General features: G+C 42.6%; 1 long non-coding RNA gene across 1 annotated transcript in view; it reads left to right on the top strand.

Moving 5' to 3' along the window:
• Nucleotides 1-17,409, top strand: part of LOC143988897 (uncharacterized) — a 79,104-nt gene that overhangs the window by 54,494 nt on the left and 7,201 nt on the right. Inside the window, exon 5 of the long non-coding RNA XR_013276933.1 lies at nucleotides 10,096-10,158. This is a non-coding gene — a long non-coding RNA (uncharacterized LOC143988897). The remainder of the gene's footprint in view (nucleotides 1-10,095; nucleotides 10,159-17,409) is intronic.

Genomic DNA, 17,409 nt, shown 5'->3' with positions numbered 1-17,409 from the left:
AAAAAAATGCATTTCCATGTTCTGTGTACTGTGGGAGACCAGATAAAGTGAATGCCGGGTCCTGGGTTTAATAGATAATATGACATAGGGGTTTATTTACTAAAGCTGGAGAGTGCAAAATCAGGCTCACTTCCGCATAGAAACCAATCAGCTTCAAGGTTGTATTGCCAAAGTTTAATTGAACAAGCTGGAGTTAGAAGCTGATTGGTTTCTATGCAGAAGTGAGTCTGATTTTGCGCTCTCCAGCTTTGGTAAATAAAACCGATAGTCTCTTTATTGCAAAATGTTATATTTGCACATGGGGTAAGCCATATTAGCTTATTACAAATGTTGACTCATCTTCTTAGTAGTGTTGCACAATGCTTGTGCCTTAATTGTTTCCTGTCTCTCTTTGTCAGGCCTGACTGGGTGGTAAAAATGCAGTCTGTAGGTGGCCGTGGTTTTATCTTAGCAAATGTTGATCAGTAATTGCAATGAAATCTAGAAAAAATCCACAAATCTGCATATGCCAAGCCATAATAAACATACGGCTCAGCGTGCATGTAAACATTTGATAATCACATCAAATATTAATTTAAGATAAACTGCACAATATTAATCCTTAATAAATGCTTGCTGGGAAATCATTATAGTTTCCTTTTAAAGCTTTTTTTTTCCAGATCCCGTTTTCTTTTTTAACTATTGGAATGCACAGCTAAATGCAATGTGTGCATGTCGGTGTAATTGGTGTCAACTAAAAAAGTGCTATTTATATGGATCCTGTGTAATAAGATTGATTAACATAATTGTTGCAATGAGAGTCGAATGTTTTTAGGAAAAGGTTACAGCTTTAGTTGGTAGGAACATTGACAGTCCTGACCTTTCCTGGCCATCAGCGAATATTTATACAAGTTTTGTGCATTTTGAGTTTCAGGATGTCTGAGAAAGATTTCAAAGACGGAGATTTTCTAAATTTCACAACACTTCAGTCACATTAGATCAATGGTAGAAGAATTTAGCGCTAAAGTTTAATGAGCTGTGAAACAGTGTGCTCATACTGTCACCAATGATTATTTAAAAAACAAGAATGAAATTAGCTTGCTCAAGGGGTCAGTCCACCCAGAAGAGGTAGTTCAATCAGGAGGTGCTGTAAAATCACACTTTCCTACATCTTTCAAGGACTGTGGATGGTGAAATCTATGAACTTTAAGCCAAAACATTTTGTTTAATGTTGGATAATGTGAGGAAGTGTTAAGCTGGCCATACATTAAGAGGAGATTAAGGGGGGGTATGATCAACATATACAAATATATAAGGAGTCCATATAGTGAACGTGGTGTTGAGTTATCCACTTTACAGTCAACAAAGAGGACAAGGGGGCACTCTTTACATCTAGAGGAAAAGAGATTTCATCTCCAAATACGGAAAGGTTTCTTCACAGTAAGAGCTGTGAAAATGTGGAATAGACTCCCTGCAGAGGTGGTTCTGGCCAGCTCAGTAGATTGCTTTACTAAAGGCCTGGATTATTTTCATAAATGTACATAATATAACTAGGTACTAACATTTATAGGTAGAGTTTATCCGGGGAAAATCCAATTGCCTCTCGGGGGATCAGGAAGGAATTTTTTCCCCTGCTTTAGCAAATTGGATCATGCTCTGCTGGGGTTGTTTGCCTTCCTCTGGATCAACTGTGGGTATAGAATTGGGTATATGGGATTGTATGATATTATTTATTTATGTTATGTTTTGTGGTTGAACTGGATGGACTTGTGTCTTTTTTCAACCTGACTAACTATGTAAAAGAAATTAGTACAAGAATTCTCACTGTACATTCAATTACTTGACTAATGTCATTTGAAGGTACTTTAAGATTTCATTTGCTTTAAAAATCTATTTTGGAATGAAAGTAATTTTTCAGAAAGAAAACCAGATCAGTTTTTTTGTTTTTATAATTGTGTCCCAGTTATGGAGATTTCCTGTATTTGCCTAGGTGACCACTCTCACCAGGACTAAACGGGATGGAAAATCCCAAATTTTTTTTTTTAAATTGCAGCACTGCAACGTTGAAAAACTTTGCAAAGAGAGGACTCATATAGACTCATCAGTCTTTGTGCAAACTGCTGGATCCTTTCCTTTCCTTCAATTTCTTTACTTTCTTTTCTTTCCTTCCTTCCTTTTCTATTTTTCTTTCTTTCAGTCCTTTCTTTTCTTGCCTTTTCTTTCCTTTCCCTTTTCTCTTTCTTTCTTTCCTTCCTTTTCTTTTACTTTCCTTTCTTTCCTTCCTATTTCTTTCATTCATTTCTTCCTTTCTTTCCTTTCCTTTTCTTTTCCTTTCCTTTCTTTCTTTCCCTTTCCTTACTTTCTTTTCTTTCTTCAGTCCCTTCTTTCCTTTCCTTCCTTTCTTTCCTTTCTTTCTTTCCTTCCTCCCTTTTCTTTTACTTTCCTTTCTTTCCTTCCTCTTTATTTCATTCATTTCTTCCCTTCTTTTCTTTCCTTTTCTTTTCCTTTTCTTTCTTTCTTTCCCTTTCCCTTCTTTTTTTAATTTCCTTCCTTCCTTTCTTTCCTCCCTTCCTTTTCTTTTACTTTCCTTCCTTTCTTTTCTTTCCTTTTTCTTTCTTTTTTTCCTTTCTTCCCTTCTTTCCTTTCCTTTCTTTATTTCCCTTTCCTTTCCTTTCTTTTCTGTCCTCCCTTTCTTTTTTTTACTTTCTTTCCTCCCTTTCTTTCCTTTCTTTCCTTCCTTTCTCTTTAATTTTTCCTTTCTTTCCCTTTCTTTTCTTTTCCGTTCCTTTCTTTCTTTCTTTCTTTCCCTTTCCTTTCTTTCCTTCCTTTCTTTTTTTTTCCTTTCCTTCCTTCCTTTCTTTTCTTTTACTTTCCTTCCTTTCTGTCCTTTCTCTTTCTTGTTTTCCTTTCTTCCCTTCTTTCCTTTCCTTTTCCTTTCCTTTCTTTATTTCCCTTCCTTTTCTTTTCTTTCTTTTTCCTTTCCTTCTTTCTTTCTTTTCTTTTTTTTTCTTTCCTTTCTTTTCTTCCTTTTTTCCCTTTCCTTGCTTCCTTTCTTTCCCTTCTTTTCTTTTCTTCTCTTTCCTTCCTTTCTCTCTTTCCTTCTTTCTTTCTTCAGACTTATCACAGATAAAAATTTCTTCCTAAAAAGTGAGGGGAACACCACTTTTATAGAGTTGTCACTGGAACAGATGTCATCATTGGAAGATTTCCTGCATATTTCTTCTGCAGTAAACTGTAAAAAAAAAAGCAATTCACACACTTTCTGTCTAGGTGAGAAAGGTCACCAGGACATGTAGATTGACACAAAGGGTTGATTTACTAAAGGCGAATACACAGTGCACTTTGCAAGTGCAGTTGCACACTGCAAGGGCATTTTCTCCAGAGCTTAGTTAATGAGGTGAAGGTTAATTTTTCAAAGAATCACATGCAAGGAAAAAATAAATAAAAATGAGCTTGCACATGATTAGATGATGGAAGTCATTAGTACCGCCCCTGATTTACTAAGCTCTGGAGCAAATTCCCTTGCTATTTGCCCTTAATATATAAACCCTATAGAAGGAGGGTAATCTACCTAGAAAGGATACTGACAGCTATAAAATGTATCCTAATCTACTCACTAATCTACAAAGTGTATGTCTATACTTACACTTTAGGAAGCTTTATTAATATTAGCGCCAGTAGGCAATTGAAAATATCATATTCTATTTTTGTTATTATAAGTATTGCTTTATTATTTGCCACTGTACAGAACGTAAAGACGCACAGCTATTTCTTCCAGGCCAGAAGGCAAGGATAACAGCTTTTTCTACATAAATAAACTCATCTGGGAAATGGCTTAGGACAACATTAATTGAGTAATTATGTCCTGTGGTTTTCAATGTTTATTGAATAAACACCAGGATTATGTCATGCATAAAAAAACCTGTGGAATAAATCATGGTTGATAAGTAAATATCCATTGAATTTTCCAAACCACTTAAACCAAAGGACAAATACAGAAGTAAATGAATGTGTTTGCAGCTCATTAGGATAAGGATGGAAATACAGGACTGGGGTGAACAATTATAATTATCATACTAAAGTAATTTATGACATTGAGGGTGTATTTATAAAAAGTAAATGGATGTTTTTTTGTTTTTTTTGAACAGCATTGGCTAGCTATCCACCGCTGCAGTGGGGCAGGTTGGGGCCCCAGATGTAAGACATTAATGCAAACATGCACAAATGCGGGTTTTGCATTAAAATTCCTAATTGCAGAACTTCGAATGTGCATCTGATCTGGACTTATGTGGTGAGCCTGGTAGAAATCATTGTTGAATCACTGATAACATCTCTGCACACCTGAATATGACACACCTCGCTCACCCAGCACTTTCCAACACAACTTGAGGCATTTCAAAGGATTTATTAGACCAAGCATAGCCTAAAAGGAGAAAGGATTATCAAATGTACATATGAGATATATATCTAAACACCCGCAGTGCTCTGATAAACAGTAATTAAAGTGATACTAAAGTCTTTTTTTTGGGGTTTTAAAATAACAAACATGTTATACCTATCTGCTTTGTGCAGTGGTTTTGTCACAGCCCTCTTCTCGTGTCCCTCGCTGGCGTTCCTGGCCCCTCCCTCCTTCCTAGTGACCCCACAACAAGCAGCTTGCTATGGGGGCACCCAAGCCAAGTCGCTGCTCTGTGTGTCCATTCAGACATGGATCCATATCTGAGCCCCGCCCCCTCTCTCCTCATTGACTCACTGACTTTGATTGACAACAGCAGGAGCCAATTGCACCCCACTGCTGTCTCAGCCAATGAGCAGGTGAGTCCTGAACAGCTGAGTATCTTGTGCAACATCGCTGGATCAAGAGGGGGTTCAGATAAGTATTAGGGGGGCTGAGGGGGGCTGCTGCACACAGAAGGTTTTTTATCTTAATGCATAGAATTCATTAAGATAAAAAATATTCTGACTTTAGAACCACTTTAACAGAACTGAATTGCTAGCAACAGTATATAAAGACAGTACTAACTTGCTATAACAGTCCCCATTTTATCCCACTGTATTGTAATTAATGAAAATAAAACATTGGTCGGCAAAGTTGGTGCCCTTGGAGAAAGCACAACAGTTCACAGCAGACAACAGATCAACTTGTGCAGTGTTATGCCGCATACACACATATCAGACTATCCGGCGGACTTAGTCTGGCGGACAAACCGCCGGACTGTCCGCCGGACTTTCCGAACGAGCTACCTACCCACACACAGTACTTTTGCGGCGGGCTAGGTCCAGCGGACTTAGTCCGCCGGACTATCTGCCGTACCGCCGGACTATCCGCCACACTTTTGAAATGAACGGACTCGCCCCCCCCCCCACACACGGAGCAAAGTCCGTTCATTTTGAGCGTGGCTCCAGGTAGCCGGAACCAGTGAAGGAGGCGTCGCTGGCCCCGTCACCTGGTATGGACTTAAAGGGGAATTCCTATGCCGAAAAAATGGCATGGGGATCCCCCCAGGTCCATATCAGACCCTTATCCAAGCACGCTACCCGGCCGGCCAGGAAAGGGGGTGGGGACGAGCGAGCAGCCCCCCCTCCTAAGCCGTACCAGACCGCGTGCCCTCAACATGGGGGGTGCCTTGGGGAAGGGGGGCCGCGTGGCCCCCCACCCCAAAGCACCTTGTCCCCATGTTGATGAGGACAAGGGCCTCTTCCCGACAACCCTGGCCGTTGGTTGCCTGGGTCTGCGGGCGGGGGGCTTATCGGAATCTGTGAGCCCCCTTTAATAAGGGGGCCCCCGGATCCCGGCCCCCCACCCTATGTGAATGAGTATGGGGTACAATGTACCCCTACCCATTCACCTGTGAAAATAATGTAAAAAAAAAAACACAACACACAAGGGTTAAAATAGTTTATTGCACAGCTCCGGGGGTCTTCTTCCATCTTCGGGGGTCTTCTCGCCAGACTCCTCCGCTATCTTCTGCTAGCTCTTATACTAGCGGAGGAGCCCGGCTTTCTTCTTCGCTGCCGCCCTCTTCTTCCAACTTCGGGGGTCTTGTCCCCCTCTTTGGGGGTCTTGTCCCCCTCTTCGGTTCTTGCCGGGCCTTCTTCTAGCTCTTTTACAAGCGGTGGCCCAGTCTTCTGTCGACGCTGCCGCTGTCGCGGTCTTCTGTTCTTCTCTTCTGGAGATGTTGCCTCGTCGCTGTCTCCGGTCACTATGACAGGACACGCGGTGACTTATATAGGGACATCACCGGATGATGTCCCCGCCCCTTATGATGTCACAGTCCCAGCATCCTCTATATAAGTCGCCGCACGCCGCGTGTCCTGTCATAGTGACCGGAGACCGCGACGAGGCAACATCTCCAGAACAGAAGAACAGAAGATGGCGACGGTGACAGCGGCGACAGAAGACTGGGCCACCGCTTGTAAAAGAGCTAGAAGAAGGCACGGAGGACCGGCAAGAAGAACCGAAGAGGGGGACAAGACCCCCAAAGAGGGGGACAAGACCCCCGAAGTCGGAAGAAGAGGGTGGCGGCAAACAAGAAAGCCGGGCTCCTCCGCTAGTAAAAGAGCTAGCAGAAGATAGCGGAGGAGTCCGGCGAGAAGACCCCCGGAACTGTGCAATAAACTATTTTAACCCTTGTGTGTTGTGTTTTTTTTAACATTTTTTTCACAGGTGAATGGGTAGGGGTACATTGTACCCCATACTCATTCACATAGGGTGGGGGGCCGGGATCTGGGGGCCCCCTTATTAAAGGGGGCTCACGGATTCCGATAAGCCCCCCACCCGCAGACCCCAACAACCAACGGCCAGGGTTGTCGGGAAGAGGCCCTTGTCCTCATCAACATGGGGACAAGGTGCTTTGGGGTGGGGGGCCACGCGGCCCCCCTTCCCCAAGGCACCCCCCATGTTGAGGGTATGCGGCCTGGTACGGCTCAGGAGGGGGGGCTGCTCGCTCGTCCTCACCCCCTTTCCTGGCCGGCCGGGTAGCGTGCTCGGATAAGGGTCTGATATGGACCTAGGGGGGGCCCCCACACTGTTTTTGCGGCGTAGGGATTTCCCTTTAAGTCCATACTAGGTGACGGGGCCAGCGACGCCTCCTTCGCTGGTCCCGGCTACCTGGAGACGCGCTCAAAATGAGCGGACTTTTCTCCGGGCGGGAAAAGTCTGTTCATTTCAAAAGTACGGCGGACTGGCACACACACGGCCGTACTGTCCGCCGAAATGCGAGTCCAGGGGACAGATTGGTGTGCAAAACTCCAATCTTAGTCAGCCGGACTTTTGGGTAAAAAAAGTCCGCTGGAGCCTACACACGGGCGGATTGTCCGGCGGACTTGAGCCCGCCGGACTTTTCCACCGGATTGTTTGATCGTGTGTACGCGGCATTATTTCTACTGTTGAGTAACATTCTCCAGTGTTTCTGTTAGCAAGGGAGTCATGCATCAGGATCTCCAATGTGCCATGGGCCTAATACGGACAGAGAATGTGTTTATATAAATGCAGCAAATGTGAACAATCGTTTATATGTATTTTAATGCATGTCAACATACATTTTGTTGCATTTAACCTCCATGTTTCCTGTTTTTGGCTGGAAAAAATATCCATCTACTGGTCACATGGTATTCCACGTTACAGTGGAACTTGACTCAAAAACCAAACATTTGCTGTTTTGTAGGGGACATTTAGAAAAGATAGCTGTGCCTAACCACTTCCCACCCATAAGATGTCCCTGTACGCCCTCAGATTTGAGTGGTTATACCAAGGCCATGGCTGCAGCTGCAGTCCTGACCCCGGTATCAATATTTTTAGCTGGAGATTGTGAAATAAGTAAAAGCAATCCAATCAGCTAAATAGCCACTGGATCACCTTTTTATGCGGCGGAAAGAGGTCACTGCTTTCCACTGCCTTCACGAGCTTTCCTATCCCAGCCTGGGACTTTAGCCAGCTTACCAAAGAGATTAGTGAGAACTGTAAGTTGAAAAAAGAGAAAACACTGCGCTACTATTTAACAAAGGCGATAGAGCAGCTAACACTCAAGCAAACAAAGCTAAACAAAATGATAAAAGATTAGTGTAGTGCTAAACATTATGTACAAAAGTGTAAATACAAGTGTGATACAGCACATAAAACAGCACTGCACAATGTGATAAAATTTACATAAAAGTGCAAAACAATATATGAAAAAAGTGGACAAAGTGAAGGACTTGGTTCACATTGAAAAAATTAACTCCAGTGTGTCCTATATTGAAAATAGTCCGCATAAGCCCAAATGTGCAGGTGAATGTTCCTGTAGGATAATGCCAAACACAAAGGGAAATCTGGGAAAAGTGATGCCAACAATGGAGGCTAGGACTAGTTGTCTGAAGTCACATTAACATCGACCAGTCAAGAAAAAAACCTGGTACTCCTCACGGATATAGTTGGACACACATGTCATACGACAGTGGGTCATAAAGGCTTGCAATCACGATCTAATGCCGTGTGGGAACAGTGGTTAGATGGATCCTTACAGAAGGTCCTCGACTCTGTATCCACGAGCTCCAAGGAGTAAAGACTCCAAGATGGCCGTATCTGGGACCAGTTCACTTGTTGTCCTCCAATGCTCAGGTTGAGATATAAAAAAGGAACAGAGGGGCTCCAAATGGCGCAGGTCAAAAAATACTCATAGGTTTATTGCAATATGTCATAAATAAAATGAGAGGTGTGGAGACCTGTTGTTCGGTATGGCCCTGTTAGGACCTACGTCCTCCATGTCACTTGACCTATCCAGCGTTAGATGCTTATACCAATAGCGATCCTGCTGGTGATGGAATGATTCAGTAAGGGTGACCACAGAACTTCAATTCCGGCGATGTTATTAAAGTCACGAAAATTCTTGTACCACAGGAAAAAAACCCGGAAGTGATGTCATGTGTTGTAGTGTATTTGTATTGTATTTTCGGATGACAACTGTACTGACTAAATGAAAATCTTATGATCTGGTAGCGTACGAGGAAAATTTTTATGCTTGTCTGATCGAATAATATCGGATTAACTGCTGTGATCGGCTCTCGAAAGCTCTGTACTAATGATCCGATTATCGTACGTTCGCGCCTAAATCTGTATTTTTCGTCCGATTTTCAGATTGTGTGTACGGCTTTCAGATCATAAACACGATTTTTGGATTGTGTGTACTATAGTAAAGTAAGTAACGGGGAAACAGTCAACTGCAGAGAGCCTACAGGCAATACTGGCAACTAGTCTTTTGCCTCCTGGTAGCCTTTTTGGGTACAGCTTTGACACTGACATTTGACATTCATGGTCCTCATTAACCATAATGACCAATCAGATTCCTTTCCTTGTTTTTTAAAAGATTAAAGCCTCACCATTTCTCATCAGTAAGTTCTAATAAGTGTGACAAAAGCCTGTACTAGCACACCATTAACAAGATAGATAATAAATGCTATTCAGAAAGTAACATTGTATTCATGTCCTTTCTTACAATATCTAAGAATAAGAGTCTTGTGAGAAAGGTGGAGTGGTGCATTAAATTCACAGCCTTCATGCAAAATATGAATATAAACAGTATTTTCTGCATTCTTTGCTCATTTGAAAAAGCTTGCAGTGTACATGGCTGGGTTTGTCAGGCGAATTGGCAACGCACCAGTTTAGCTCTTCAGCATAATAAGACATTACAACAGAAAGGATTCTTTTGTGTTTAACAATGTCATATTTTTTATCAGTGCCTCTTTAAATGTTAAATCTAACGCAAAGCTTTAAAATAAGCAGATAAAAATTCAAGAGGCCCCGTTTCCCTGGCAACCCCACCAGCGTGCCAAAACCCCCGATGAAAACTGCATTTTCGAGAGTTCAAAAATCTTAAGAACAACAATTTATCGTTTCATGCTCCTACAGTATAGTTTTCATTCTAGAAACCGGATATGTGCATACCACACAGTCTGAGACACTAAGCATTTTATACCTTATTTGCTCTCAACATATGTATTTCTGGCAGTCAGCATGTACTGGAGATTAGGGAAAAATGTGAGGTTTGTGCTTTTTCCTGAGTACAATGGCTTTCATGGTATGTTTTCCAGCTTTTTCCCCTTTCTGACAGTAATGTATATTTTGTCCTATTTTCCTAGCAGTCGCTGCCAAAAAGGTGTTCCAGCTCTGCAGACAACAGACAACATATGTTTCTGGGAAAGGTATATATATATACTGTATAAAATTCCTGTTATGGAGTTCAATGGAAAAAAACAGTGTTAAAGAGGAACTCCAATTATAATAAAGATCAGCCTAACTCTACCTTTTTACCAAGAAGAAACCTTTGAATGACATTTTAGCTCTCGGGGAACCCCTGGTAGAAATTACTTTACATTAATATATCTATCACTGTAGATAAACAGAAAGTTGTAGATGTAAGAAGCAATAAAAATAAGAATGCAACATACTTGGCATATTTGACCCCCAAGAAGGGCAGGACTTAGGATGGTCGGGGCCCCTGGGCTTGAGTCACTTTCGGGCCCTACCTTCTATACATTAACGTATTTATCGGCGTATAACACACGCCAGCGTATAACACGTACCCCAAATTTAGGATGGAATTTTAAGGAAAAAATTACATTTAAAAGCCCATCAATGCAGCCTTATCAGTGTCCATCTGCAGCCTTGCCCATCCATCTGCAGCCTTGTCTAGTGTCATTGCAGCCTTGTCAGTGTCATTTGCATCCTTTTCAGTGTAGCCTTGTCATTTGCAGCCTTGCCGCAGTGTAATTTGCAGCCTTGTCATTTGCAACCTTATCATTCCATTCTTGAAGTTTAAAAATGGCGCAGCCGAGGTACAGAGTGCTGTGTATCTCCGCGGCTCTCGGTTCCTCTCGGCAGCTCTAGGGTCCTCTCTGTGGCTCTCGGCGGCTCTTGGGTCCTCTCTGCGGCTCTCGGGTCCTCTCTGTGGCTCTCGGGTCCTCTCAGCGGCTCTCGGTTCCACTCGCAGTCTCAAGTGGAGCCGAGAGTAACCAAGTTTACTCGGCTCACATTCACGCCTAGTTCTTGCGTTATGTCCATCATAGGGCGAGACTGGGCGTGACTTTGAGCGTAGCCGAGCCGAGCGCACTCAGCTATGTATTACGGCGGGGCTGGCGGGGCCAATGGGCTTGAGCCCAGTCAAGCCCAATGGTAAGTCTGGCCCTGCCCCCAAGGGCTGCTCTTTGTCTCAAAATGTATAATGGCCAGACAGTGAAAATTTTAGAATTCCCTTACTTGGTGGTCAGAAAAGAAATGCCCAACTACTATGATGGTCAATGGAAAAGTGCCCACCTTACATTGGTGGATAGTGACATGCCCTCTTACAGAGGAGGGGAGGTCAGAGGAGAAGGGCCTTCTTATGAAGTTGCCTAACTGGTCAGGGGAGAAAGGTCTTCTTCTATAGGGGTATAGATTGTCAGTGGAGAAGGACCTTCTTATAAAATCTAAGCCAGCCTTTCTCAATCTTTTCAATACATTTCTGGCCTCAAGGAACCCCTACTGAAAATGAATATATCTACAACTTAATATACATTAGTGTCATGGTCAGTTGGCAGAATGCCCCCCTTACAGATAGCTAAAAAGATCAAAGATGTCAGTGGGAACTTATCTGAGAGGTAGAAATTGCTCATTGCTCAAGGAACCTTTAGCAACCTCTGAAGGAACCCTAGGGTTTCATGGAACCCTGGTTCAGAAACCCTGCTCTAAGCATATAGCTGGTCAGTGGAGAAGGACCTTGTTATATAGGAGTATACACACAGCGGCCACTTTATTAGGTACACCTGTTCAATTGCTTGGTAAAACAAATTGCTAATCAGCCAATCACATGGCAGCAACTCAACGGATTTATGAATCTAGATGTGTTGAAGATGACTTGCTGAAGTTCAAACCAACCATCAGAATGGGGAAGAAAGGGTATTTAAGTGACTTTTAACGTGGCATGGTTGTTGGTGCCAGACGGGCTGGTCTGAGTATTTAAAAAAACTGCTGATCTACTGAGATTTTCATGCACAGCCATCTGTAGAGTTTACAGAGAATGGTCCAAAAAATTACAATATCCAGCGAGCAGCTACTGAGGCTAAAGTTCGCACAGGCTTACCAAAATTAGACAATAGAAGATTGGAAAAATGTTGTCTGGTCTGATGAGTCTCGATTTCAGCCATGACAGTCAGATGGTAGGGTCAGAATTTGACATAAACAACATGAAAGCATGGATCCATCCTACCTTGTATCAGCAGTTCAGGCTGGTGGTGTAATGGTGTGGGGGATATTTACTTGGCACAGCCTACCTGAGTAGTGTTGCTGACCATGTCCATCCATTTATGACTACAGTATACCCATCTTCTGATGGCTACTTCCAGATGGATAATGCACCTTGTCACAAAGCTCAAATCATTTTAAACTGGTTTCTTAAACATGACAGTGAGTTTACTGTACTCCAATGGCCTCCATATCTCAATCCAATAGAGCAACTTTGGGATGTGGTGGAACGGGAGATACGCATCATGGATCTGCAGCAACTGCGATGCTAGCATGTCAATATGGACCAAAATCTCTTGGAACACGTCAAACACCTTGTTGAAACTATGCCACTAAGAATGAAGGCAAAAGGAGGTCCAACCTGGTACTAGCAAGGTGTACCTGATAAAGTGGCCACTAAGTGTATATTGTCAGTGGAGAAGGAGGCTCTTATATAGGTGTATACATGGTCAGTGAAGGGCCTTCTTAGCTTGCTGCTTAAGGGGAAGAAGTCCTCCTCACAAATAAATAAAAAGGTCAGTGCCTTTGGTTACTTATCAGACAGGCAGGAGCTGCTTACCACTCAAGGAACCCCTAGCAGATTCTGAACCCTGCTTGGGTAAGGCTGATATAGATACATAAAGGAAAGGCACCTCTAAGTGCAGTGGTTAAAATATTTATTACAGGCACAATGGGATTAAAAACACTTACAAGATAGTAGGAGGTCATAGGCATATATTGATTAGATCTCATATGAATCGCTGTAAAAAACATTCCTTAAAAAACATAAAGGGTATGCGTCATTGTCAGCATTCCAACACTACAGGAAATGCAATAAGAAGTGTAAGAACACAATCAGGGCAGCTTAAAAAAAAATTTAGAGAAACATAGCGGAGGAGAGAAAAACAAAAATCCCAAGAAAGTTTGTTAGATCTAGTAACACTAAAAAAGTGAGATCAGAGCAGATGCCCACATAAAAGACGATGATGGGGGGATGGTTACAGATGACACAGGGAAGGCAACTATACTGATTGCTTTCTTCTCCTCAGTTTTTACACAGGAAAAGGAGGGGTATACCTGGCCATGACTGTATTGTTAGTAAAATTTCGCAGGACGTACCCTTGTGGCTAACAGAGACCAGAGTCAAGAAAAGACTTAACACAAATAAATCACCAGGACTGGATGTCTTACACCTGAGAGTCCTCGAAGAACCTCAGCAGGTTATAGCTAGACCATTATTCCTAATCTTAATGGACAGCATACTGACAGGAATTGTATCAGCTGATTAGAGAAAAGCCAATGTGGTACCAATATTCACAAAAGGGCAGAGATGTATACCTGGAAACTACAGGCCAGTCAGCCTAACATCAATAGTATGTAAATTATTGGAAGGGATAATAAGGGACTATATCCAAGAATTTGCTGATGAAAACCATATCATTAGTAGTAATCAGCATGGCTTTACAAAGGGTTGTTCCTGCCAGACCAATCTGTTAACATTCTACGAGGAAGTGATCTGCCATCAAGATAGGGGAAGGCCTGTAGATGTGGTGTATCTGGATTTTGCAAAAGCGTTCGATACAGTTCCCCCATTAACGCTTAATCTGCAAACTGATGTCTGTAGGCATGGACCATAGGGTTTGTTCTTGGATATAAAACTGGTTACAGAGGCATGTGCAAAGTGATATATAATGTGAAGTCAGACTGGTCTGGAGTGGTAAGTGGGGTACTCCAAGGTTCTGTCTTGGGACCAATTCTGTTTCATTCATGCATAAATGATATAGTGCAGGGATATGCAATTAGCGGATCTCCAGCTGTTGCAAAACTACAAGTCCCATCATGCTCTGCCTCTAGGTGTCATTCTTGTGGCTGTCAGTCTTGCTATGCCTCATGAGACTTGTAGTTCTGCAACAGCTGGAGGTCCGCTAATTGCATATCCTTGATATAGTGAATGGGATAAATAGCTCAATCTCAGTTTTTGCGGATGACACGAAAATAAGGAAGGTAATAACTTCACATCAGGATATAGAAATTATACAGGACGATCTGAATAAAATGATAGGGTGGGCAACTACATGCCAAATAAGGTTTAATGTTGATAAATGTAAAGTAATATACTTGGGGACTATAAACATAAACGCAAATTACTCACTAGTGGGGGAACCTCTGGGGGAACCCAGGATAGAAAAAGATCTTGGGGTCCTAGTAGAAGACAGACTGAGCAATAGCATGCAATGTTCAGCGGCAGCTAGCAAAGACGACAGAATATTAGAATGCATTAAAAAGGGGATTTACTCCAGAGATAAAACTATAATCCTTCCACTTTATAAAACTCTGGTTAGGTAACATCTGGAGAATTCCATCCAGTTCTGTTCACTGGTCCTCAGAAAAGATGTGCTGGAGATGGAGAGAGTCCAGAGAAGGGCAACAATATTAATAAAGGGACTGGAGAACTTAAATTACAAGGAACATCTACAAGCACTAAATTCATTCTCGCTGGAGAAGAGACACTTGATAGGAGACATGATAGCAATATACAAATACCTCAATGGTGATCCCAGCATAGGAACATTTTTATACAACTTACATAAGGCTAAGGTAGATATTATACTCCTCCAGGAGACCCATTTCCATAGTGGTAATATTACAGTGTGTTCGGGTAAACATTACTCACAATGTTTTCATAGCACTATGCCTAGTTCTAAAGCAAGGCGGGTATCCATTGCTTTCCATAAACACTTACCAATACAGAACTTGAAGCATAAAGCCTAGGTGATCCAAATGGAGCCTAGGGAATGGGAAAAGGCATTCAACCTAACACACTGTTTGTCACCAACAACTAAAGCAGAAGAGACGAGTTATAAGCTCCTCTCAAGATGGTACTAGAGTCCAGTATCACTCCAGCGTATATATCCAGATAAATCAGATATATGTTGGCGGTGCCATACGGACAAGGACTCACTGCTTCACATCTGGTGGGAATGCCCCCAAATCTTTAGCTTCTGGGAAAATATTATGCAATTGTATACCTCAGTTACTGGGGAGCTAATTCCAAATACACCTCAAATTCTCTCTATGCTACCAGAACCATATAAAAACATTAAAAGTCTTCTTGGACACTGGTTGACGGCAGCGAGACTGGTGATACCGCAGTATTGGCGGTCAACACAGTCTCCATCGGTCAATGAATGGGCCCTAGAAATGGATAGTATAGGGAGAATGGAGACACTTTTAGCACAGGAATTGGATACACACGAGAGGTGCCTCCTGACGTGGGCCCCCTGGAGGCAGTATAGGAAATTGACAAGAAATTAGAAAAAAACCTCTAGGGGAAAAAAAGGGAAAAAAATGACGGTCTATGGAGGTGTTAGACAAAGTTTCAGTAGAAGATATACTTAGGTATTCATGCCTTGTGTGTTAAAACAAATATGCTTTCTATGTATGTATGTATTTGTATATGTCTGAATTTGTCTAAGTTTGTGTAATATTTTATAATAATTTACAATAAAATTAGAATTAAGCAGGAAAAAAGACTAGGACTAGGCCCGACGGACTAGGCCCGACGGACTAGGCCCGACGGTCTTTCCGACGGACTTTCAGCGGAGTTCCGACCGGACTTTCCAAATGAACGGACTTGGCCCCACACTATCACACCAAAGTCCGACGGATTTGAACGTGATGTCGTACGACCGGACTAGAATAAGGAAGTTCATAGCCAGTAGCCAATAGCTGCCCTAGCGTCGGTTTTCGTCCGTTGGACTAGCATACAGACAAACTGATTTTTCGACCGGACTCGAGTCCATTGAAAAGATTTGAAACATGTTTTATTTCTAGGTCCGTCTGACTTTTGGGGAAAAAAGTCCGCTGGAGCCCATATACGATCGTAATATCCGACGGATTCATTCCGTCGGACCTAGTCCATCAAAGTCCGGTCATGTGTACGCGCCATAAGAGGACACGGGGCCACACAATGAGATTGGAGGCGATGTGGTTTAACCTTAAGCTGCGTAGGGTTTTTTTTACTGTCAGGGGGATAAGGATGCACAACTCTCTTCCACAATTGGTGGTGTCAGCGGGGAGTATTGATATTTTTAAAAGACTCTTGGATGTGCATCTTAGCGAAAACAGCATACAGGGATATGGGAAATGATTATGAACACTGACACACCCACACCTACAGAGGTTGAACTGGATGGAATATTGTCTTTATTCAACCTTACCTACTATGTAACTATGTGGTGCAAATGTAATGTCAATAGCACCTTAGAAATATATTTACCTAGAAACATGGGGACATGCTAAACACTTATTTTCCCTGCAGTATGTTATATATCAGCACTCATGCCAGTGTGAGGCCTCATGCACACGAGACGCAGTTAAACGCGCGTTCAGATGCAGTTGGACAGTTTTTTCAACTGCACCTGAACTCATTCAATGTTATCCTATGTGTCCATGCACACAGTCTCGTTTTTTTGCGTTTATATGCAGTTGCGTTTAATCTCGTTTTTCCAGAAGCAAAAAAATGCGTTCAGAAACAAAAATTTCTGCGTTTCAGACGCTAAACGCGGCTAAACGCGGCACCCGCGTTTAGCCGCGTTTGCGTTTATATGCGTTTTTAAAGGTGACCTTTTTTTTTACATTAAAAATCTCAAAAATGATTGCAAATGATGAAAAACCATTAGAAAAATATTTTAAACAATTGCAATTGCAAGTGGACAATCCACAACTTGTGGCAAGTGACGTGGCAAGTGGACAATCCACAACTTGTGGCAAGTGACATGGCAGGTGGCAAGTGATGTGGCAAGTGGACAATCCACAACTTGTGGCAAGTGACGTGGCAGGTGAAGTGGCAAGTGACGTGGAAAGTGGACAATCCACAACTTGTGGCAAGTGACGTGGCAAGTGACCTGGCAGGTAACGCGGCAAGTGACTTGGCAGGTGACGTGGCAAGTGGAAAATCAACAACTTGTGGCAGGTGACTGGCATTTGACGTGGCAAGTGGACAATCCATAACTTGTGGCAGGTGACGTGGCAAGTGACGTGGCAAGTGGACAATCCACTTGTGGCAGGGGACGTGGCAAGTGACGTGGCAAGTGGACAATCCACTTGTGGCAGGTGATGTGGCAAGTGACGTGGCGAGTGGACAATCCACAACTTGTGGCAGGTGATGTGGCAAGTGATGTGGCAAGTGGACA

The sequence above is a fragment of the Lithobates pipiens genome, unplaced genomic scaffold, assembly GCF_037356315.1.
Source record: "Lithobates pipiens isolate NorthernLeopardFrog02 unplaced genomic scaffold, aLitPip1_a1.2 Scaffold_18, whole genome shotgun sequence".
NCBI classification, from domain to species: domain Eukaryota; kingdom Metazoa; phylum Chordata; class Amphibia; order Anura; family Ranidae; genus Lithobates; species Lithobates pipiens.
This window is presented reverse-complemented; position numbering and strand designations above follow the sequence as displayed.